The 25,902-nt window shown below is 40.7% G+C and overlaps 1 long non-coding RNA gene across 1 annotated transcript in view; it reads left to right on the top strand.

The window, feature by feature from the left end:
- Positions 1-262: 262 nt before the first annotated feature.
- LOC113931847 overlaps positions 263-25,902 on the top strand; it is a 33,999-nt gene continuing 8,359 nt past the window's right edge. Inside the window, exons 1-2 of the long non-coding RNA XR_003522890.1 lie at positions 263-375; positions 18,317-18,339. This is a non-coding gene — a long non-coding RNA (uncharacterized LOC113931847). The remainder of the gene's footprint in view (positions 376-18,316; positions 18,340-25,902) is intronic.

Genomic DNA, 25,902 nt, shown 5'->3' with positions numbered 1-25,902 from the left:
TCCTGGTGCCAGCAATTTCATTGGCTTCTGCCTAGAACCTCTCCTTAGCCAGAGATACTTTCATGGGCCACATCGAGGACAAGATCACCTCCCTATCATGCCCCAAGTACCCCAGTTTTGCTGTGGTGAGCAGCAATAGGAATGGACAACTCCAACTCTACTGCTGGCAGGAATTCAGAATTTTGTGGGGGAGGGTAGTAATATTCTAGAATATTCCAGAACTCATTGGATTAAGAGGAAAATTCTTCTGGTAAATGGAAAGGCCCAATGGAAAATGTCCTCACTTCATGGGATGCCAAAGGAGAGAGAAGGTCCTAACTTTAATTATTGGCACATTTGAATATCTTCATTCTGAACAGACACAAAGAGGCTCAGGTGAGCCCAGAGGGATTTCCAGCCAAAAGCTGGCTAATCTCCAGTTAAACAGGACCATTATCTCTCACTCCCCGGGAGAAAGTCAAGCAGAACTGATTTGATTAACAGCAGATTAACCTCTCTAACACAGCCATCCTGGGTTTTACACCTGTCACTTTAGTATGACAATTTATATTTATTCAAAAAGCCATGAGACAGTAAATTAAACATTGCCCTAATTAGAAAAGTGTCATATGTTACAGTGGGGAAGCCACCTGATCTAATTTTCCAACAGGCCCTTTGCAAAGAACATGTCAGTGTGGCATTAGCAAGAGCCCTACAAACACCCAACACTCTTGGGAGGAGAAAAATCCGGGCTCTTGATGCTACATCTCGTTGCCAGAGGAGAGATTCAGAATTCAGTCCAACGTGCACTGACTGTGGCCCTGCTCAGTGCCTGGCAAGGTACTGTAAGCTGGGACTCAGCAGAGGGTCCCTGCCCTTGTGACTTCAGAATCTAGTAGGAGAGACAGACTAGAACACGCAGTTTTGATTCAGCTTGGGGTAAGAGTAAATACTCCGCTGAGAAGGTGAAAAGAGGCGCACCTGGCTAATGCAGTCTTGGGGGAAAGGTGACAAAGAGATTATCCTGAAAAGTAATGACATTTAAAATGGTATTTGAAGATTATAGAGCAGTTTTTCAGGCTTAAAGGAGTAGCGAGAAAGAAATAGAACATGCAAAATCCTGATAGTGAGGCAATACGTGGTGTGTATTCAGGGACTTACTGGTTAGCAATAAGTAGCGAAATATGCTTATATGCTTAGCAAAATACGAGCCCCGAGGGAGGTAGGAGTCAGGTCAGGAAAAGCTGGGATGCCGTACTAGGAAGCACACTTTTAAAAAATTGAAATAGAACTTACATACGGCAGGATATGTAAATCAAGTTCATATGTAGGTATGCTTCCATAGAAATAACACTCAAATCAACATATGGGACAGGTTCAGCTATTGATTCTTGCTGCATACCAGTCAGTATCTCCCCCCTGCCAGCCCCAAGGTTACTCTTCTGATCTCTATCACCAAATAGAGTTGCCCTTGAGCTGCATGGGTTTGAATTGCGTGGGTCCACATCTATGCGGGTATTTTTTGGATAAATACAGTACAGTCCCATCACTGTATTTTCTCTTCCTTATGGTTTTCTTAATAACATATTCTCTTCTCTAGTTTGCTTTATTGTAAGAATCTGGTATGTAATATATATAACAACATATGTGTCAATCAACTGCTTATGTTCTCCGTAAGGTTCCTGGTCAATCATAGGTTGTTAGTTGTTCATTTTGGGGGGGGGGGGTGGCGTTCAGCAGTTACATGCAAACTTCCTGCTGCATGGGAGGGTCAGTTCCACAGTGTAGACAACTATACCATGTCTGCCTGTCTTTGAACTTCATCCAGGTGGGAAAGTGCAACCTATACATTTTTGTGTCTGACTTCTTTTATTCAATATTATCTCCATGGTGATATTTTCTTGTTGTGATTAGTTCTATTTGTATTGCTGTGTATCATCCTATTTTTAAAAAATGTATCACAATGTACTGACCCCATTCTATGGTTGAGGAAAATTAGGATTATGAATAGTTTCAGATCTTTTAAGTGATGGCAGACATTCTTGCACATGTCTCTTAGAGGACATCAGTGCTCCTTTCTGGTGGAGTGAAATTATATCAACGGTATGCTTTTGCTTGTGTTAAGCCTACTAAGAATCTTTACATACATTGTCCCATTCACTCAACAATCTTTCTAGAACATCTGCTACGTTTTGAGGGTATAGTAATCAGTAGTGCAGCACCCTAGCCTCCTGGCACTTGCTTTCTGCCCTAACCTCGGTTGACTAGGTAAACTCTAAATCATGGCTACATTAAGTTTGCCATCATCCTGCCTTCAAGAGTGGAGAATAACAATGACACTTCTTGTAACAGACATTTTGCTACATGGGTTTGCTTGAACTCTTTTAAGAGAGGCCAAGGGAGAGAGAGCTAGAGGTGTATTACTAAACGGAGGAGGAGGATTTTAGGGGAAAGCATCTGATGGAAACATACTGCCCACAAGTATGCCCCTGGATGATCTGTAATGGTCTTGTTCAGACCCCAGGGAGAGGTGACATACACAGCCCTTGATGCAGGGGACCCAGAGCAACTGGGACTTGACTCAGAACTGGCCATCATTCCTGGAAGCCGGAAGTAAAACCAGAGCATGCAGCGTTGTGTCAGGGGGAGCCATCTCACCCCTCTGGGGTGGCCTGTGTCCTCAAAGTTGTGTGTAGCAGCTTCTTTTCTGTTTGTTTCCATGCTGGAATCCTCTTGGGGAGGCAGGACACCGGGCCAAGCCCAGTCTCTCTTCCCCAAGGAAGAAGCCAGCTCTACCCACTGTATCCAGTTCCCTGTGTGCATCCTCCTAAGAGCACACTCAACAGATCCTGGAATTTGAGCTCTTTTACCATCTTTTGAAGGGTATTTTTAGGGATAGGAATTTAGCAAAGAACAAGTAAATAAGGAAGAAATAATATCCTTGCCATTTTGAATAGAAAAACCAAAACAGGTTTATTTCCCTGATAAACCAAGGAAGAACTTCCAGGGACGGTCACATCAATTCTAAGGGCTAAATAAGAACTTAAGAAAACTCTACAGTCTTTCCAGGATCTCAGGAGAAGTCTGAGCTATTACCAGCCTGGATCTCCATCCCTTATAAAAATGGGGCAAAAACTAACATTATTCTCTGAGAACACCCTCGTGATGCATTGAGAGATTCAAAAACCTTTTTACTCTTTGATCCAATAATTCCACTTTGAAGATATATAAATATATAATATATTCACTGCAGCATTATTTATAATGGAAATAAACCAGTGAGATATTACATATTCAAAATACGTGAATGGTTAAATAAATTATACTCTATTTATATGATGGAATATTACAGACCATTAAAGTTATTTTTATGAAGAATATTTAGCATACTTATGATATAAATTTAATGAAAAAGCCATGTACAGAACGTTCTATATTAAGCATGATAAATTGAGTCCACCCTTTGTGTCATTGCTAATTGGTGGATAACAGCCGCTTGGAACTCTGTGCTGAAAAGGATTCTGAGGTCTTGCGTGCACCCAGCAGAAATGATTAGCAAGACCTGCGTGGGCATAAGAAGGGAGAACATCCCACCTGTGCAGCAATTGCTGTACCAGGTTGAGTCAGAATACTTTAAACCATGACACCCACAATATGTATTCACGCACTGAGTATGTTGATGGAGAGAAGAGCGGGAAAAACTGAGTAAAGAGAAAGCAAAACTGTGGACGAGCAGAAAAACATGACCTATTGGCTTATGTGATAAGGTAGGGAAGGATTTCTGAGGCTTACATCCTAATGAGTCCTTCGATTAAATCAAGTCATGCAGAGGAACAAAGATTCCACGCCCCCTGGAAGGGGTGTCATCCAAAAGGCAGACAATAAGCAGTTGGCAAGGAGGTGAGGTGAGAACCTTACGTTGCCGTTGAGGATGGAAAGTGATGCAGCCACTTGGCATAACAGTGTCTTAAAAAGTGAAAGGTGTTTGTCAGATGACCCAGCAATCCCATGCCGTGGTGTTTCCTCTGGAAGGTTCAAAACATAGGACCAGCATATGAGTGTTCTTAGAGGCACAATTTATAGTAACCCCCAAGTGCAGAACAATCTGAATGTCCACCAGTGGGTGGACATGAACGGAGAAAGAAAATGTGCTGTTTCCACACTGGAGTATTACTCAGCCATGAAAAGGAGTGAAGTACTGATTCATGCTACATCGTGGATGAACCTTCATAACATGTTGCTAAGTGAAAGAGGGCAGACACAGAATGCCACATGTTGCAGGAGTCTGTTTCTAAGAAATTCCTCCGAAAAGGCAGATCTCTAAAGGTGGGACAGAAATCAGTGGTTACCTGGGGTTGGGAAGGAAACAGAGATTAACTCTAAATGGGCATGAAGGATCTAAGTGGGGGTGATCAAAATGCTCTAGAACTGGATTATGGTGATGGTCCTGCAACTCAGTAAATTTACTAGGAGTCATTGCCCTATATAATTTAAGAAGGTAATATTTATGGTGTAGAAATATCTCTGGATGAGGTTGTTTGAAGATGGAGGAAGACGGAGAAAGCCCACAGCAGGAGTTGATCGGTTACTGTCTCTTGGTGATAGGATTATGGAAGACTGTTACATTTCTTTATGATTCCCTTGTTTCTGTTTGAATACACTTTTTTTTAATAATCCGGGGAGAAACTGCTAAAACCTGTGCCTCACGTGTGCCCCTATCACAATCAGCGGAACTCTGTGATGAAGGATAGGAAGCTCCTACCCTGGTCTCCATTCCCACAGGGTGATTCAGTTCGAACAACAAGCCAAGGACACCGTGGTGGGTGCATTCAGCATATCCACATGGATATTGGAGGCCCTACTCCTGGCAAACATTTTTCTCTCTTCCTCTAATAACCAGATGAAGCATTTCGCCTTTTGAGCGCTTATTTTCCAAGCTTCCAATTTCCTGGGGCCATGGCCTCCAGGTCTTATACGAAGTGTGCAGTCATGCTTCATGCTTGAGAAAAATAGTGCCGTTGCTGTGTAAGGTCAAGACTGTGCACCTGTTCGAATCCTCTAGGGCCCCCAGAGAAATAGCCCTGCCAAGGTTTTCTTGACATCTCAGACTTCATGTGTTAGAATTGCTTGCAGTGCCTGGCACAGTATTTTAAAGCTGTTCTGTAGGTGAAGGCCCTTCCTTAGAAGGAGGCCATTTTTCTCCTTCCGTGGAAAAAATGTCACACAACACACTGGATTCTCATCCTATTACATTTCCCAGTCGCTCTCGAGATGAGTTACATACCAATGAAGTGGGTAAAACAAAGGTCATTGAATAATGTAGGAAATAGTAAGCGTTAACACTCGTGCTCACTGTGTGCTAGGTAAAGTGTTAGCGTTTTATATACATTATTTCATCTACCCCTCACTATAGCCCTGTTAATTATCTGTAGTTTGCTTTTGAGGAAATGAGCGTGGGGAGCAGAAATGACTGTGAGTAAGGTGCAGAGCCCAGTTTAGGAACTAGATCTGTCTTATTCCAGAGTCTTTGGTTTTGTTTTAATGCAGTGGTTTTATTATTATTTGCACTTAGGAGTATAGGCAAGAATTCACCCAACTTGGACATCAGATGAGAGCAAGATTAGTGAAAATCAACACACAGGTGTTAATTTACATTCCCTTTGAGGCAGTGACTCAAGAGATGGTCTGCAAATGTGTGGCTGGCAAGAACTGGGAATGTGCCTGCTCCAGTTGATTAGGTTGCAGGGCGTCCCCTGGTGGAAAGCCTTGCATCAGAGTAAACTACATCAGTACTACATCATGGTATGAAAGGTGGTCTATGCAAGCAAGGAAAATGTTTTGGTGCTCTGGTATAAAAAAACACCTAGAAGAGGCTGGACTCTGTGTGATTGTCCAATAGTCACGTGGGGTAAAATAGTTCTTTATAGTTTTAACTTCTGGGATTTTGTTTTCTGAAATTAATTTTTTTTGTCCCTTATTTCTGTTCCTGTCCCTTGGTTCTCCACTACTCAAGGAGAGGGAGATCATAGAGAATATTGAAACTTCATTCTAAGCCTCTTAGAATTAAATGTCAAGGCTTTGTCCAGTTTATTTTCTACTGCCTGAGCTAAATTAGATTTCCCAAGACTGACAAAATGAGAGATGGGAAGGAAGTCCAAGGATTTTTGCTCAGTGGAAAAAAAAAGGACAAATTAAGTCAACGACCAAAGTATTTGTATAAATTAAAATGCACATGCACAAAATGGTCATATACATTTTGCAAGGAAACCTACAAATCAAAAGACACACCATAACCACATTTGGTGGTTGCTGATGGAGGAAGAAATGGGAGTGGAGAATAGATGAATGAGTAAGTGAAGGAAGAAATACAAACTGTAGGTACACATGATTATATGCTAGGAACTGAGGCGGGAAATTATCTCCATGTGCAGTGGCTAAGATTCCAGAAGAGGAAGAAGCAAAGCAAATTACAGCTAGAGGCTGCTGAGTCTCACAGGAAGACCCCGTACCCTGTCCCCTTCCTGAAGTCAACACACCCTTTTGTAGAAGGAAAAAGTCCCAGCGAGGGGAGGGGATCCAAGGCTCTAGGGAACCTGTGCTTTATTTCTTGTGAAATCCAAGGAGGCATCTGGTCTCACACAGAGGTGGCTGTGGTGGCTTAATTTGTCCTCAGGAGAGTGGGACAGCACCAGGGCGGGTGCGGGAGGTGGAAAGCCTGAGAGAAATCTACCAAGCCTGCTCTCGGGACAAGAGTGGGAAGACCGGGGAGACGCATGGCTGACCCACCAAGGCATCAGCGAAACACAGAGTAACCTGGAATCTGGGGACCAGGTGGAAGATAGCTCCTGCTCAACCATTTCTAGCTGGGATAGATGTATACAGCTGGCCCCCATCATGGTAAAGTCAATTCGAGCTGACTCTAGTGTGGATAGATGATGATGAGCAAGCAACCACTCTCCTCCACCTGAGGGGTGTTAACAAAACCTCTGTGATGTCTATCTAACCCTTTCGGAAATACATAGGAGCAACTCCTGAGTTGTCCAAAAAATGCTGATTTCGCTCAGGTTACCTTAAGTTGATTTGGATTGTTTCAGTCATAAGGCCATTTGGAGATGTTGGCGAAAAATTAATTTCTGTCATTCAGTAGGAATTTGTGTATTTCCTGGGAATGCGTGAGTGCCTACTGATACTGTTTAATTGTCACACTTGAGAGATGATTATCTTTCTGATCAAAGACTGGCCTTGGAGCACCTTGTGGACAATGTGACCTGATAGATGGGGCTTCACAGAGGAAGGCTGGTCTGTGGTGTGTTCTGTTGAAATGAGGTTTCCAGGGTGAGTGTGAGGACTCCGCATTGAGTCACGGACATTGCCCTGCATATGTGTCTCCACCCATCTACCTACCCTGGGAAGGTGGGGGCAGGCACAACCCCCTCTGACATATTTTGTCATCTCTCAACCTCTGCAGTATCAGACAAATGGACCACGGCTGTGTTTTAGACATTAGAGGGATTTTTCTCTTTGGATTTCAGCTTTTCACTCTTGTGTACAGGAAGGATAAATAATGTTGGAACATAATAAAAATGCTTTCAGTCCCCTGAAGCTAAGAAAGCATTTTAATGTAGTGAGTGATGTTGCAAAACCTTCTTTATCAAGAAACATGAAGGAAAAGCTTTTCAAATACTGGCTGCACACACAGACCTGCTGTGTAAGACACACCTCCCCAGAGATGGTCAGGAAGGGGCTTGCTTGGAAGATAGTGCTCTCATCCTCCCCTGTAGCCAAGTAGTCAAGATGAAGGGACGTGAGGCTTTTCAGGAGCTGGCTCTCACCCTCTCTGCAGCTCATCTCTTGCCGCACATTTTACCCCCCAGCCAGGCTAATGGAATTTCGGGTCTCTCATAGAATGCACTCTGCTGCTTCCTGCCCCTGTGTGTTTGTCCATGTGGTTCTCTGCCTGGTGTTCCTTTTGCCTCCTCTGCTTTTGATCTAGTCTCATGCTTCCAGACTCATTTCAGATGAGAGATCTGAAATGAAATCATTCTCTGAGCCCTCAGTCCCAGAGTGATGTCCCCTTTCTATGTGTACCCAAAACCACTTTGTATCTATAGATCTCCATCATCTTTACACATCTCTCCCTTTCCATAAGAGGGGCCAGGGGCAATCTGTATAAACAAAAAAAAAAGGTGAGGAAATTTTTACCTAAAATTATGCTTTATACTCACCCAGTCAAGAAGGCTGCAAGAGATCGGTTGATTGAGGGCAGAATGATGGTTGCAAGGGGCTGGGGCTTGGGGAAATGGGGAGATATGGGTCAAAGGATACAGACTTTCAGTTGTAAGATGGTTAAGTCCTGGGGACCTAATGTACAGCATGATATTTATAGCTAATTATGACGCATTATAGACCTGCAATTTGCTAAGAAAGTGGATCTCAAAAGAGTTCTCAACACACACGCACACACAAACACACATACACACATATACACACACGGTAACTTCATTAGGTGATGGATATACTTTAAATACACATGATTTTTATTTTTCACTAAAACCTCGAAAAAGCTGGAAGAAATTCTAAAATAAAAAAAATTGCCTCCAACCCAAACTGCTGAATGCCAAAACCAAGTCCAACATTCCTGAACTCAGAGGTTCATAGCAGAAGTCAGGTGCCACATTCCTTCACCTGTCCTGGCGACAGGAATGACATGCCCCCAACTCCCCCCATTATATGAGGGTGTCATCTTTCTGTTTCTTTGATGTTTAAATAAAATCATGTCCAACTTCCCATCCAGTATAAGTTAGGAAACTCAGTCTCCGAGGTCTTCCCACTATTTTAAGGGATTCAGAGATGGGGTATTATATGCTTTTCAAAATTACTCTTAAGAGTTTCTCATCTAAGCCCCATTTTTCCCCATTAAATATAAAGTTCCACTGCTATAAATTCTCCCACTGTGGTGTTTCCCGGGAGGTGGAATGCTAAAATGGAAAGAGAATGTGTGGTCAAGTCAACATGTTGAACCCAAGGCCAGGCAGTTAGATAAGGTGTTGGCTCACCAAACCGAGAGAGTCAAGAAATGCAATGTAAAAACAGAGGCAAGGAAAGGATCACTCCACCTGCCCTACAATGTGGGTATGAAGATTAAGTGAATCAATATATGTGAAGTGTTTAGAACGGTGTTCGGGCACAGCACGCACTTAATACATATTGTTACTATAAGTCAATGCCAAGTGTTTTGTTGGGAGAGCTCAAGATGGAACCAGGAGGACCCTGGGAATCACCGGCTATGTTTACTATTCTTGTGTTTAAAGCTTAGCCTCAAGTGCCATTGATGAAGTGACTCTTGTGTAATGAGAGTAATAAATAGGAAAAAGATAATGAGCTCAGAACATTCCTTAAAAAAAAAAGCCAATTGTTTACTCAATTATTTTAAATTGCTTTTGTAGCTCCTACAGATTATGAATTAAGTCTGCTTTTTCAAGCATAGTGCTACATAGTTATGTATACTTGGGTTTTCGTTATTTTTCTTTCTCTTGTTGGAGACTGTGATGAGGATGATACCACTTCTTGATTTAGGACTCTCTGGACTGAGTGAGAAAACTTACGCAAAGCCCCATTTTTTGAAACACAGTAGGAACTGAATACCTAGCATTTATTTTCATGTGGCAATAATTTGTGATACCCATGAACTACACTTTTGACTTGGACTCTCCTTGCTCTGGACCTACTGAGTCAGAAACTTGGAGGGAGGTCCTAGCAATCTGTGTTTTTGAGTCCCTTCCGGGTGACATGTGTGCACTCCAGTGACAGCCTTTGTTCTGGGGAAGTGATATTGGAAACCAATGATTACTGAGCCAGAGAAGAAAACACCACCACAAACAATGAAATGGGAGAGATTTTAACATTGGTCAGTCTAATCAGTGACTAGGGTCATCCAAGACCTAAACTGGGTATTACCAGGAACCTAAAGGTAAGCACCGACCATGAGATATAGGACATGATCGTGTTTAGGAAAATCATTCTATTACTTTCCCAAATTATGAAACTAACACCATTTATGGAAGAAAACATAAAATTAACAGGAAATAAAATTGTTGAAATTCTGCCCATGAAAAATAATTTAAAAATTTTTTATTCTGGATTCTTTCCTTTCAGTCTTAACTTTGTGTGTGTAGGTGTGTTTACTATAAATGATAAGTTCAAATTATATATTGTCTCATATTCTGATTTACGCACTTGCTGTTGGGTCATAATTCTCCACAGCATTTTCAGTCAACTTAGAGATGAGATTTACATATATAAAATTTACCCATCTTAAGCATGTATTTCATGAGTTTGACAAATATGAGCATATCAGTCACCACCACCACAATATCTAGAAATTCTCATGCCACAAAAATCCCAATTGTGACCTTTCTCTGTAATTCTCTGGTTCCTCCCTCACTTCCAGGCCCCCACAGATCTGCTTTTTTATCAGTCGAGATGAGTTTTGTGTTTTTTAGGGTTTCATATAAATGGATTCATTTAGTTTGTAGCTTTTTGTGTCAGCATAATATTTTGATATGTTTGTATTTGCCTGGAGTTCATTCCATTTTCACAGCTGTATAATATTCCATTACATGGATATACCACAATTTGTTTATCCATTCATCTGTTGATGGACCACTGAATTTTTTCTAGTTTTAGAGTATTATAAATAAAGGTGCTATGAATGTTGACATTTGGGTCTCTGTGTGGACATATGTTTTCATTTCTTTTCGATGAATTTCTAAGAATGGAATTCATGGGACATAAGAGTAAGTTTATCTTTAATTTTATAAGATGTTTTCCAAGCATTACATCATTTTACATTCCCTGGGATTTCCAATTGCTCTATATCCTTGCCAGCAACTGGTGTTAACAGTGTTTTTAATTTTAGCCATTCTAACTGGTAAAGAATGATATCTTACTTTGGTTTGATTTTTCATTCCCCTGCCAGCTAATAATATTGATCATTTTTTATGTGCTTATTGGTCATTTTAAATCTTTTTCTGTGAAGTACCTGAAATTTTTGTCTGTTTTATTGGGTTATTACTGGCACTCTCTCTGTCTATATATATCAGTCAAGGATATTTTTCAATCAAGGATATATATATATATATATCTGATGAAGATATATATGTATATATTTAAGTAGTTTCAATATTTGTCAGTATGAAAAATATATAAATTCAAATATATTCCCTCAGTTTTATTGCTTTTTTGTTCTCTTAGCACTGGCTATTAAAGAACAAAGATTTTAATTTTGATCAAATCCAATTTATCATTGTTTCTCATTTATGGTTCAGGCTTTTAATGTCCTAAGCAAACTTGTCTACCCCAAAGCCATAACTGTTCTTTTACAAAGTTTATAATGCTAGCTTTTGGCTTCTGGGGTATGATCCACTTTTAGTTAATTTTTATATAGTGTGAAGTTCATCTTTTTCCAAATGGATCTCCAGTTGTTCCAGTAATATTTATTGAAACTATTATCCTTTCCCACGCTGAATTGCCTCAGGATATTTGTTGAAAATCAATTGATATGCACTATGTTTATGGATGCTCTCTTTGGTTCCATTAACTTATATACTCATCCTTAAGACAGTTTTTATTCTATTTTTATTTCAATTCACTGCCTTGATTATTATAGCTTAATTAGTAAGTCCAAGTAGTGTAAGTCTTCCAGCTCTGTTCTTAATTTCCAAAATTGCTTTGGTTATTCTAGTTCCTTTGAATTTCCACATAAATTATAGAATTAGCTTGTCAGTTTCCATGATAAATCCCACCAGGGTTGGGGTTATGATCATTTGAATCTATAGGTTCAAGTCTTTTTAAATTTGTTGAGACTTGTTTCATGATCCAGCTTTTCTGGGGCAAGTATTGGAAAATCTTAAATTCAGAGGTACTTCAGCTGTATTACTAAGTCATGATCCTTCCAGAGTCTTTACTGAATGCCCCAGGTAATCACCAAAGACACTTTTTTTTTTTCCGATTAAAGCTTGAACATCTCCCCATACTATATGGTGTCTGGGAATTGTTCTGCTTAAAATTCCTCCATTCTTTGTTTAGCCTTTTGTGACTTCTCTGCATATGTGGCTTCATGCTCAGTAAAGGCTCAAAGGGGGCCCCTATGCAGATTTGAGGCATTCGTTTTCAGTATAACTCCCTCCTCCTCCTCCTTATTTTAAGAGGAGGAAAAGATTTTGTTACAAACTTCCAGCAACTTAATTTCAGAAAAAAAAAAGAGTTTTAGAATAGACTTCTTGTCATAACTGATGCGGGGCTGGATCCCCGGACCCTGGGATCGTGACCTGAGCCGAAGGCAGATGCTTAACGACTGAGCCACCCATGCGCCCCATAGCTATTCATTTTTTATTATATTTATAAAAATTATAAATTATTGCTTTTCAGCCTTTTAGCTAAGATCAAGTGTGAAAAATGTAAATTATATACATTATAATATATAATTGGAAATTATACATTATATAATATAAATAATAATTATAAACTAGATATAAAATTATGTATGGCTATATATTATAAAATATATATTTTATGTTTGATATATATATATGTTGTGAAATGATCACTACAGTCAAGCTTATTAACATATTCACAACTTTGCATAGTTACCATTTTTTGCATGTGTGATGAGAACTGTTAAGTTTGACTCTCAACAGATTTTATGTGCATAATACAGTATCATTAACTGTCATCACTATGCCGTATATTAGAGCTCTAGAGCTTAGTAACATTATAAATACCTGAAACTTCACACCCTTCGACCAACAGCGTAACTTCCTTCTTCCCAAAACTGTTCCTTCCAATCTCCAGGCTCATCAGCCTCCCCACATATTTATTGATCTCTATATCCTCAGTCTTTTGGGTTTCCTCTCCCTGTGAACATAATCTAGATATTCCTTCCATGGAGAATGCAGAGGGCTAGAGATTAGCTCATATTTTTCCCTTTGCTCTAGTATCCCAGACCTGTGGAATCTATTGTTTGATACCTGAATGTATGAACATAGTTGTAATGTCGATGTGGATATATTGTGAGATTTTTTTCTGTAGTTGTGATATATATATACATATATATATTATACATACACCATATGTTATATGTATATCCAACCTTCTTATACTTTGCTATACAGTGTGAGATGAAGACTCATCCCTCTTATGCCCTCACATTCAGAAGTGGAAGACAGAGTTCATTTTTATCATGTAAAAAGGTGTTTGGGTTTGGGTAGTCTGGGAGTAATATAGCATATTCCCAGTATCATGAGGACCAAGATTACTTCTGAATTTCTTTTATGCATCCTTAGAACATGGTTCTCATCCTCATGGTCACAGTATGGTTGCTGTGCCTCAAAGCATTACAACAACCTTCCAGGAATAAAGCCAGGGATACAGTCATTGATTTTTTTCATAAGTATTATTAAAAGCTTTTAAGAGTTAGGGATTGCAAATGCAGAATATAATTTTACCTGATTTTTTATACATTTCAGCAATTTCCAAAATGTAGATATAATGGCCATTTTTGAAATCTTGACTTCTTAAAATAGCATTTTCTAAACAGTTTTCCTGCTACACTCCTCCTAGGCATAAACGATGTTTCCACTGAAAGGATAAAGGCATCCCCCACATCTCATCAAGGAATTTAAATTACAACTTCTGTAAGGGGAATGCGATGTAATTTAAAAACAAAAGAACAGGAAAACACTGTCTTAATGCAAGAAGCTGCTCCCCAGCGTTTTGTGGAGAATGCGCAGCCAAGGGACTTTCTGTCTCTCTCCCCCATCTCTTCTGCTCTCTTGTCTTCTCATTTGCCAATTCTTTCCTTTCATTTTTAAGTTCCTCCTCTCTTGTCCCCAGGTATCTCTCCTCGCTCTCTGTTCTCTCTCTCCCCTTCCCTTTTCCCTCCTCTTTGACTTTGTATCCTCCTCTTTAGTGTTATAACAGTTTTATATGCCATTCGCTGCTGGTGGTGATATTTTTCAAGTGATAGACACAGTGATTAAATTTTTAAAATTTTGTTTACTTTTAATTTTGACCTTTGATTTCTACAAAAATACTAAGACCCTTAAATATATAATGCTCACAATATATTCCAAAATTTCCCCTTGGTGAATGTTTCTTGTGATTAAAAAAAAAATCCCTAAAAATGCAGCTATTATGGCTACCACGTGATTTTAATTTGGTATTGATCTGTGTAATGTCAAAACTTGGAGTAGGTGACAGCATTTTTGATATATCACTTCAGGAGAAAGGCATGCCTGTGTACAACTCCTGGGTGTTCTTTAAAGGCATCTATGAAAAAGATCCCTGAGGGGTTGAATGATTTTATAAAACAGGTTTTATTTAGAAGCGTGGCTCTCCTAAATGGAAATTTTACCACTGTTGTCATATCAAGAGAAAAGGATAGAGTTTTATTTCTTTATGGTGGCACGAGATGGTCCATAACAAAGGGGGAAAATCCAGGACATATGCATTAGTGGAAGGGTGATTGACCAGCCCTGTTTGCCCGGGACAGTCCTAACTTTAGTACTGGAAGTCCCACATTGTGGGATACCCACACTGTGGCCAAATTGAGGAAATTTATCAGTAAATTTCCACGTCCCAGGAAACCCTTCGGTCACAGGCAAGCCAGGACAGGTGGTTACTCTAGTGGGAGACAAGAGGTCTAGGGAGCCCAGAATTAACGGAAAGTCTGTAAGACCTGGATTGGCTGGCTTACCGTAGGTTACACTTCATGCCAAGTGTTTTATAGCTTTGATCTCATTTAATCTTTACAGACACCTTGGAGGGGAGTATTCACCCTGGCACCCCAGCAAATGCTCAAAGGGGAAGACGTTGACCCAGCAGGGTGAATAGCCAAGCTCCCCTGCTAGTAGGAGAAGGGGAGAGAAATTAGCGAAACTGAACCCCGCTCTCTGTAAAGTTAGAGACACCCCTGTTCTTCCATCCAACCTAGTTGATGTTGCTGTCATTGCTTGCAGCTAAATCGAGGTCTGCTTTTTTTTATTTTTTCTCTTAGAGATCAATATTTCCTGGCTAGTACACTATTTATGGGGGGATATACAGGGTCTACGTCCCGAGTCCCTCATTTCTCATCAGCAGAATTTGAAGGTCTGGGAACACTGTCACACATTCAAGCTATAATGTTGTGGCTTATAATAAGAAGTATATACTTGGTCTTCATCCTATTTCTGGCACAGAGCTCCTAAAACCCTTGGAATTTCCTAAATGATAAGAGTCTTGATATTCATGACAAAATCCTCTCAACCATACCTGCTGTGCTGATTAAGGGACGCTGGAAAGCAAGGTGGGAGCTGCTTGCCAGGAGTCCCAGCCATGTGAGGGTTGGACATGTGAGCGGAGAGAGAGGGGCTGGAGTGAATTGATCACCACCAACCAATGATTTAATCAAGCATGTCTGTGTAATGAAGCCTCCCTAAAAAACCCAAAAGACGAGGTTCAGAGTACTTCTGGGTTAGCGAACACTTGGAGATTTGGGGAGAGTGGTGTGTCCTTTCTCCACACCTTGCCCCACACATCTCACCATCTGGCTGTTCCTGATTTACGTGCTTTGTAACAAACCATTAATCTAGTAAGTAAAATGTGTCTCTGAGTGCTGTGAGCCGCTCTAGCAAATTCATCAAACCCAAGGAGGGGGATTGTTGGAACCTCCAGTCTGGTCAGTCCAAACCACAGGTGACAACCCGGACTTGTGACTGGCATCTGAAGTCGGGGCAGGGGGAACAGTTTCGTAGGACCGAGCCCTTCACCTGTGGGATCTGATAGTGCCTCCGGGTAGATGGTATCAGAATTGAGTTGAATTGTAGGGCACCCGGCTTCTGAGAATTGCTTGCTGGCATGGTGGAGGGAAACCCACACATGGGAATGGCTACATATGCACGCCCTCAACATTTATAAAAATAATAAGCATAATGTCTTAGGGACATTGGGGGCTCTCAGAGCCTTACACCAGGCTTCCTTTCTGGCTCGAGCCAAGTGGGAGAGGTGTCCTCTCCCATCTTCCTTTCTGTCTGAGTGGAGTTTTGGCAGAAGTGCCTCCAATTTGTTTGTCTCTGAGATTTGCTGTCTTGCCTGAGTAAGCATTAAACAGAAGGAAACCTCTCTCTCAAGGTGAAAAATTACTTTTAAATTTTCCACTTAGGAAACCACGTCTTGGCGCCCGCGTTGGAGAAGAACATGAGGGCTGACCTCAGGGTCTCTGCATGAAGCCAAGACAGATACAGGCCGGGCTGTCTGCAGACAGACATCTCCCTCGTGTTCCTACCAACCTCTCTGACTTACCCTGTTTTTGTCTTTTTTCCCCCCCTTGAAGGTCTAAACGACTTTGAAAGCCTTTGGATAAACAGATCTCCACCAGGATGCCAATTTGCGCGGTTCTTTCCTATTGATTTAACTTGTAATTTATTTCTTTATTTCTGACACATTTCACTTACAGTCCCAGGTAAGGGCGAAGTGCTGAAGCTAGAACACTGTAATTAAATAATCGGGCGGCTGGCAGGCTGGGGGGAGGCTTGTGGGGAGCAGCTGCTTGTTACCTCGCCGCGTGGGTCACCTGCTCCAAGACGGAGATGGGAGTGGCCAGCGAGGGGAAAAGCCAAGTGCCTGTCGGCCTGGGCAGGCTTTATTTTCGTAAATAGTCATCAGAGTGGGTTTTCATGCTGAATTATGGCAGTTCCTTCCAAGTGCCATTACCCCTCGCATGACTGATTCATTCAGCTGGGAGCTGGGGAGGAACAGGCCCACTGAGTTACCTGAAGCCAAGACTTTAATGAGAAGGTGGGACAGGCAAACTGCACGCGGTGCTTTTTCTTCCCGACTCAATCCATATTAAGTCGATAGCCCGCCGGAGCCCAAAGCTTTGGTGCATTTTTCCAATGCAGTTGTCGTCGATGGCTCTGAAAGTGCTGATTCCATTGAACCGCCCCCTCCCACACAGATTCTGATAGCTGGAGAAAGACCAATTCCATTAGCTGGTGATGACACTGTCAATGAACAGCAAGGCTTCCCTCTGCCTCCACACTGCCCGGGATCAGCTTCTCTCGTTAGGAATTATAACTAGGTGCGAAACCACCTTCCCCAGGAATGCTGTGAGAGGGCATTTATTTACTCATGGAACAGTGGGTGGGATAATTGATGATGGTGGTGGCTATTTTTGAAGCCCATGAGCCATGTTATTAAGACAAAGCAAAGCGGAACACAAGGATAGATGCATGCATTTCTTCCGACACTGCAGGTCAGGGGTGGGCAAGCTTTTCCTATAAAGGCTCAGAGAGTAAACAGTTTGTGTTTTGCAGGGCTACATACGTGTCTGTTGCATATTCTCTTTTATTTTTATTGGTTTTGCTTTTGCTATTTTGCAGTTCTTTGAACATGGCGGGGAGGATTCTGAGTTCAAGGGCCATGCAAAGAAAGGCTGTAACGGTAGCTGGCCTTGCTCCAAACTATGTGTAGCTTGAACATGAGCCCCACAGTGAACTTTCAGGGTGGCGTACAGAGCATTTGTGTGTCGTCGAGACATCTCAGGTTTTAGAGCTAGTCAGCTCTGAGTCCCATCTCTGCTGTGACTGCTCCTAGTGGGTTGTCTTGGACTTGTTCTTGACTTATTGGAGATACTTTTTTCTCATCTGAAAAAGTGGCTAATACCTACCTTATACAAGCAGATGACAGTTCACTTTGAGGACTAAACCCTGTTTTTTTTTTTTTTTAAGATTTTATTTATTTATTTGACAGAGACATAGCGAGAGCAGGAACACAAGCAGGGGGAGTGGGAGAGGGAGAAGCAGGTCTCCTGCTGAGCAGGAAGCCTGATGTGGGACTCGATCCCAGGACCCTGGGATCATGACCTGAGCCGAAGGCAGACGCTTAACGACTGAGCCACCCAGGCGCCCTAAACCCCGTTTTTCATTTGAAGTTAGAGCACTGATCCTAATGCTTGCAAGAGTGGCTAGCTCATAGTAGACATTCAGCAGATGCTTAATGAAAGACAAGACTGGGGTGCCTGGGTGGCTCAGTTGGTTAAGCATCCGACTCTTGATTTCGGCTCAGGTCATGATCCCATGAGATCAAACCCTGCATTTTGGGTTCCACACTGGGTGTGGAGCCTGCTTAAGACTCCCTCTGTCCCTGCACCTCTCTCTCTCTCATTCTTTCTCTCAAAAAAAAAAAAAGACAAGATTAATGTTAATAAAAAATTATATGCGAACCTTAAAAAAACACTACCTACAAGAAAACTATGGTCAGTTACAGCAATAAAATAATATCTGTATTTGTTTCTGTCCAGGTTCTCCAGAGAAACAGAACAAGGTATGCTCTTGGTTCTACATATAAAGATATATAGAAAATTATTTATTATGAGGATTGACTTATACTGTTATGCAGACTGAGAAGTCCCACAGCCCACCATCTGCAAGCTGGAGGTTCCAAGAAAACCATTGAGTTTGCACTCAGGTCTGAAGGCTCGAGAACCATGAGCATCAATGTCTGATGGTAGAAGAAGATGGATGTCCAAGCTCAAGGAGAAAGCAAACTTACCCTTCCTCCACCATTTTGTTAGATTTTTGCCTTCAGTGGATTGGATGATGCCTATCCACCTTAATGAGAGCCGTCTTCTTCACTCAGTCTTTGAATTCAAATGTTAATCTCTTCTAGCAACAACCTCACAGACATACCAAAAAATAATGTTTTACCAGCTGTCTGGGCATCCCTTCACCTAGCCCAAACTGACACATAAAATTAACTGTCATAGCATTGTTTAGGCCAGGGCAGAAATAGTCTACATTTTCTTCAAGAATATTTAGATATAATGTCATAAGAATATAATCATGGCTGAATCCTGAGGGAGATTAAATAGTAGCCCCCAAAGGCATTACAATGTTGCTGTTCTTTCTTGCTTGGCCCCACCTGGACTTATAGAATGGTAGAAGCAGAGGGAATTTCTGTAATGTCTGCAAAAAGATGCAGAATAAGTGGGAGAAGGAGAAAAGGAGGAAGCCGATCAGAAGTGTCAAGGATGGACAAAGGAGAGGGAGGAGAAAAAATAACATTACAGATGATCAACATGCTGGTGAGAAATAGTGAAAAGACTGGTTACTTTCAAGATAGTCACTTTAAGAAGCTATATGTTCATTGAAAAGATGATGACAAAGCTCTATATTTGAAAGTACCATTTGCAAACAGCTGTCTGACTTGACACACACAAATGCCTTAGTAATAGTGAATCTTTGTGTGTGGTAGAAAGATATAGAATTTAAAGGTCACAATTTCAACTCAAATATTTGTCCTCTAATTATGTGATAAAGAAAATACGATAAAATATTTTAGAATCTAGGTGGTATGTGCATGGAATGGCCTATACAATTTCTCCACCTTTTTCATATATTTAAAATTTTGCACAGTTGAATATTAAAGAATAGGAAAAATGAATCTTCATTTTTTACTTTTAGCCACGTGTATTGCTCTCTCTAAACCTTAATTTCATCACTCACAAAATAGGAATCATGAAATCTATCTCACAGGATAGTTGTGAGGATTGATTGTAACACTCCAAATTTAAGTCTTTGTAAAGGGAAAATCACTCTGCAAATGCTGTTTATAAAATCTATGTCTAGGGAAATCCTTTCTTATTTTTTTCTATTGTTACGTTAGTCACCATACATTACATCATTAGTTTTGGATGTAGCGTTCCATGATTCATTGTTTGCGCGTAACACCCAGTGCTCCGTGCAGAACGTGCCCTCTTTAATACCCATCACCAGGAAATCTTCAATTCTACTTTGTAACGGGCAATGCACACAGGCTATAATCATTTAAACAGTCTAAAAGAGCCTACAGTGCATTCTCCTGCTCCCGCCTCCCTTCCCGGTGGTGACCTCATTCTTCACAAACATAATAAATCAACATCTCTTGCATCTGTAGTGATGTCTCTTTCCATGTCTAATATTATGTATTTGTGACATCTTTTTAATCAATTTTGGAGGACTTTTGTCAATTTTATTAGTCTTTCTTAAAGACTCAACTTTTGTCCCTGTGGTCCTTTTGACACTAATTTTGTTTTCTGTTTCTTTAATTTCTGCCTTCAAGTTTGTTATCTCCTCTTTCCCTAACTCCTTTGAGCTCATTCTGTGGGTTCTTTTGAAACTTCCTAAGTTAGGTGTAAAGCTCATTTATTTATACAAATATATTTTATAGGCATTAACATGTAAGGATTCAAAACTATGTATTTCCCTCTGGATATCACTTTATCTTCATCCTTCATCTCTTACTATCTAGTACTTAAATTATAATGCAGTTCCAAGTATTTTGAGAATAACCAGTATGCTTTCTTCTGTAGCACATGGGCGGTTTAAAAGTAATTTTTAAAATTCCTTTATCTATATTTTAGTTAACTTTGGTAACAAATTCCTATTTTAATTACATTAAATTCCAAAAAAATGTGGTTCCATGTAACACCGATTATTTGCAACTTGGCAGTGCTTGCTTTATAGCCAGTGCATGATTACTTTGTTGTAAATGTTTCACATGTGCCAGAAAAGAGTGCTTATTCTCCAGTTCTGTATACATCCATCAGGTCAAATCTTAATTAAGAATGTGAGAATCATGGCATTTATTGTCTTAGACCTCCATCTTAGGATAAAACAAAGGTACACGGACCATCTTATGTATGCTATGGCTCGTAACACAGTGAAAAATAAATTAATGTGAGTGTTTGAGGTCAGGAGTGTCTGTACCACTGTGTCATCATAGACACAATGTTTGCAGAAATAAAAGATGGTGACCTTTCATTTTGTTTCCTGATAAGGAAAGAAAATTGATTTAGGAAAAAAGAGAAAGAAGCTTCAGTTGACTTTATATAAGACAGGTTATATTAGAATGGTCCTAAAATCCCCTTTTACTGAATTTTTTTACATAAAGAAATGAGTGGCCATCCTTGGGTTTGATTTATGTGAGAACTGCCTGGGGGTCCAGGGGTGAAGAGGGGGATGCTGAGAAGAACACAGATCCTCTGGGTGTGCTTCTCAGATATGCCGATACTTTTTCTGGTTGCTGGGGTAAGGAGACATTTCAGTCTTCAGCAGAATAGAATAAAGCATTTTACCTCCCATTGACACTTAAACATCTTAAACTAATGATCAATAAATCTGATTAAATAAGATTAGGGGTCTCAGAGTGCTGAAAACCCCATGGCTCCCGTGGGGTTCTCTGTCTGTCTAGCTGTTGTCACATTGGGGGACAAATCCAGTCATTAAGTATGGTGACTAACATAACATAATAAATCAAAATTTTAAAAAAATCCAGTCGTTAAACCATATCCTTCTACAACTCAGAGCTATCTTAATGGCACAGACGAAGGGCAGAAGGAAAGCTGTGTGTCCTGCTTGTATCTGCACTTCAGTGAGATGAAATAGAGGATTAGGGGTGAGATAGTTTTGAGTCTGTCCTGTTTCTCATCTGAAATATATTTTTCTATAGTAATGGTAACAGCCAAAATAGCTGTAGTTGCATATAGAAGTTTATTTAATCCTCTTATAGCCCCATGTGGTAGGTATTGTCCTTATTATTGTCATTACCCCAGTTGGTAAATGAAAAAGTTGAATACAGAGATGTCAGGAGATTTGCCAATGGGTAGATTGGCTAATAAACTGTAGCTCTTGTCACCTACCACTTTAGTAACTCTGATACATCATCCTCGCTGAAGTATCTCTCATCTTTTCAGTGGAGGGGGGATTACTCTGTCCATGGAACTCAAGTAGCTTCTGCAGCTGAAGATGCTCTCCTCGGTAGCAGAGCTAATGTCTTTCTCATTCCTGTGAAACATACAGTTTTACTCAATGTATCGTTTGATTGACTGTGTTACTTATCTTTTTTTTTTTTTTTTTGCTGGTTGTCTTGAGTATTATGCTGGGATCTTGCATGTCTCTTTACAAAAACAAAGTATCCATAGACTTGTAGATGAAGGGAACTTGGAGAGCATCAAGCACAGCATTCTTAAATCGTGGCTGACTGCTTGCTCTTCTTACTGTAAATGCAGGTAGTATGCAAATCCCATCTTAAAATAGGTATTCATGGAGGTCCAGAGAGGGGGAAGTTCTTTTCTCAAGATCCTTTAGTTTCTGCTGTCTAATACGAGTCAGGGCTGACATCTGACAAAAAGTGAGCTTCTGCTGACAGTATAAATTCTCAATCCAGCATCCCACTCCAACGGTGCATCCCAATAAAAAATGAATCTTAAAAAGCCTAAAGATAAAAGCCACAGTAAACAGAGTTGCTGCTAACTTTGCTTCCTCACTCATCTCTGTTATGTATGGTGTTTGATTTTAAGTGTTTAGAAGCCAGGGGGAGAAAGGAGAAAGAAAGTTTGATCTGTAGAAGACGTTTTTGGCAGGAACCCTGAGATGACTATCAGGTGAGAAAAGAGTAGAGAAAGCAAGATCCAATAAGGAAAAGCAGGTGGCTATGGCCCGTAGAGGAAGGAAATTATTTTCACACTTTGTTGTAAGCCATGAGGTAGATAAGTGCCACTGAGAAACAACAGCAAATCAGGGAGCAAAGCTGTGTGGCAGAGAAAGGACGTTTCTGTGTTTTCTCACTGTGCAAAATAAAGACATAGAGTGGCAAATAGAACAGGGCCCTATTGGGTTGGGAGGAGGGCATAGGGGACTCAGCCAGCACCTCCGGTCAGCTAACCATCGTCAAAAAAAGAGAGAAAGGATGTGGGTGGGGGAGCTCGCCCCTGTGCTGTTCCCTGATTCGAGGTCGAAGCGTGTGTGTTAAGTGACAAGTAATTTGATAACAATGAAGTTTAGCTGCCAAGACATTTAACAGGTACTAAAATGTCATATTGATTCGAACCTTGCTCTAAATGGCACGTTATGTTGTTAGAGGAGAAAATTAAAAATCAAAACATGAGCAGGATATTTAATTAAGAGCAATCCTTTTGCATAAAAATGCTGCAAAGAGTGTATTGTAGGCCATGTTCCCTACTTTTTCAGATACCCACTGAAATGGTAACTAAATCAAACTTGGGTTTGATTTATGTGGGAACTGCCTGGTGGTCCAGGGGTGAAGAGGGGGATGCTGAGAGGAGCACAGATCCTCTGGGTGTGCTTCTCAGATATGCCGGTAACTTTTTCTGGTTGCTGGGGTAAGATATAACCCTGTTAAATGGAAGCCTCTCGCCTGGTTTAGGGTTACCAAGCTAACTGCTTAAATGTCAACTGGGCAATAGGAGTGGGATTCAACTCAGGAACATTTCAAATCCATAAATGAAGTTACTAGAGGGTCATAGAACAATGAGTAAAATGGACTTGAGTCAGAGAGAACCAGGCTTAATTTCCGTCTCCAAATTCAGGCAAGTTCTACATAATCTTCCCTCACCTGTCAAATGGAACCAGTATTAGCTTCCTTGCAGAATTGTTTGAACGAATGTCATGTTCAACTCTTGTCAACACAAGAGACTCAATAACTGGTAACTGTTAGTATTATCAGTAGTAGTAATATTAAATAATATGAAAAATAGCATTTGCTGTCAAGAGTCTCGTTCGGCTTATTTTGTCTGCTATTTTGTAATACAATTTCACACATGTAAACTCACACATACCAAAATCCTTCACCAACGTTCAATCCTCTTGAAACTCTTTCCGGGCCGCTCATTAGGGAGAGTCATTTGAGCTGGCATAGAGGCAGTTTTTCCATTCTTCTGCTTGGATTCTAACCTAAGGTGTATACACCTATCAGGAAACCCATTTGGGCTGTTGAGTAGGTGGACCCTTGGAAAAGAGTAAGATAAATCTTGAAGATGAGATTACAGCTGATGCAGGTAAAAATCTGTTGAAGACGGACTGGCGTGGGTGCAGGAATGCAATCTCGAGTGAAGAGCCGGACCTTTGTTTTGACTCCTCGTAGGGATTGCCTTTTGCTTAGGTATTTATTGAGCGGATCCATGTGTTTGAAGATGAATACTAGGTGAGAGGTTGAACTGAGCTGCCAAACGTTGAAGTTTCCTCCAGTTCTACAATCTCGTGGCTTTGGAGCCCTGAAAAATCCTGTGGAGGAGATCCATGACATTTGTGAACTGTGTTCCAAAGCCATCACCAGTCTCTGCATAGGTGCCTGTCTCCCTCCCTGCCATACCTCCTCCAGGTATGCATCACTTGCTCTGGATTCCTTGTCTGCTACACACTTTCGGTGGCAGCACGAGCTGTTGGCTTTCTTCTGTGGACTCTTCTAAATGAAGAAACGAAGCCTGGAATCCATGTTGAAGAGAGATAAGTGAGGGACAGTGAGAGGGGAGGCTGAGGCAAAGTGGGTTCACTCCCTTGCGACTTGAGTTGCATTTCCCTCCTACAATCTGGATTCCTGAAATTTCATCAAAGGGCAAATGACTGTATAGACATAACAAGGAGATTTGGAGATTTTGGAAAGGAGTTGAAGCTGGAATGATGAAATCCATGAATGTCATAATACTCCTCTCTGCCTTTATTTACCATGAAGAAACAGCTAACTGCATTTATCCCCTACAAACTTCTTTATCTCCAGTAAGGCTCTCAAAGCTACCAGCTATAAAAATGGACCCTGATACCTACACACACACACACACACACACACACACACACAAAACCCTCTATGCTCAACCCACTGTTTTTTTTGTTTTTTTATTATGTTAATCACCATACATTACATCATTAGTTTTTGATGTAGTGTTCCATGATTCATTGTTTGTGTATAACACCCAGTGCTCCATGCACAACATGCCCTCCTTAATACCCATCACCGGGCTAACACAGCCCCCCATTCCCCTCCCCTCTAGAACCCTCAGTTTGTTTCTCAGAGTCCATCGTCTCTCATGGTTCGTCTCCCCCTCTGATTCCCCCCCTTCATTTTTCCCTTCCTGCTATCTTCTTCTTCTTTTTTTTTTTTTAACATACAATGTATTACTTGTTTCAGAGGTAAAGGTCTGTGATTCAACAGTCTTACACAATTCACAGCGCTCACCATAGCACATACCCTCCCCAATGTTTATCACCCAGCCTCCCCATCCCTCCCACCCCCCAGCACGGCAGCAACCCTCAGTTTGTTTCCTGAGATTAAGAATTCCTCATATCAGTGAGATCGTATGATACATGTCTTTCTCTGATTCACTTATTTCGCTCTGCATAATACCCTTCAGTTCCATCCACATTGTTGCAAATGGCAAGATTTTGTTCCTTTTGATGGCTGCATAATATTCCATTATATATATATATATATATATATATATATATATATATATATATATATATATGTAGAGAGAGAGAGAGCACATCTTCTTTATCCATTCATCTGTAATGGACATCTTGGCTCTTTCCATAGTTTGGCTATTGTGGACATTGCTGCTATAAACATCATGGTGCACATACCCCTTTGGATCACTACATTTATAACTTTGGGGTAAATACCCAGTAGTGTGATTGCTCGGTCATATGATAACTCTATTTTCAATTTTTTGAGGAACCTGCATACTGTTTTCAAGAGTGGCTGCACCAGCTTGCATTCCCACCAACAGTGTAGGAAGGTTCCCCTTTCTCCGCATCCCACCCAACATCTGTCATTTCCCGACTTGTTCATTTTAGCCATATTGACTGGTGTGAGGTGGTATCTCATTGAGGTTTTGATTTGGATTTCCCTGATACCGAGCGATGTTGAGCACTTTTTCATGTGTCTGTTGGCCATTTGGATGTCTTCTTTGGAAAGTTGTCTGTTCATGTCTTCTGCCCATTTCTTGATTGGATCATTTGTTCTTTGGGTGTTGAGTTTGATAAGTTCTTTACAGATTTTGGATACTAGCCCTTTATCTGATATGTCATTTGCAAATATCTCCTCCCATTCTGT

The sequence above is a fragment of the Zalophus californianus genome, chromosome 10 (genome assembly GCF_009762305.2).
Source record: "Zalophus californianus isolate mZalCal1 chromosome 10, mZalCal1.pri.v2, whole genome shotgun sequence".
In the NCBI taxonomy this organism is placed as follows: Eukaryota; Metazoa; Chordata; class Mammalia; order Carnivora; family Otariidae; genus Zalophus; species Zalophus californianus.
Note: the sequence above shows the minus strand (reverse complement) of the source record. Positions and strands in the feature narration are given on the sequence as shown.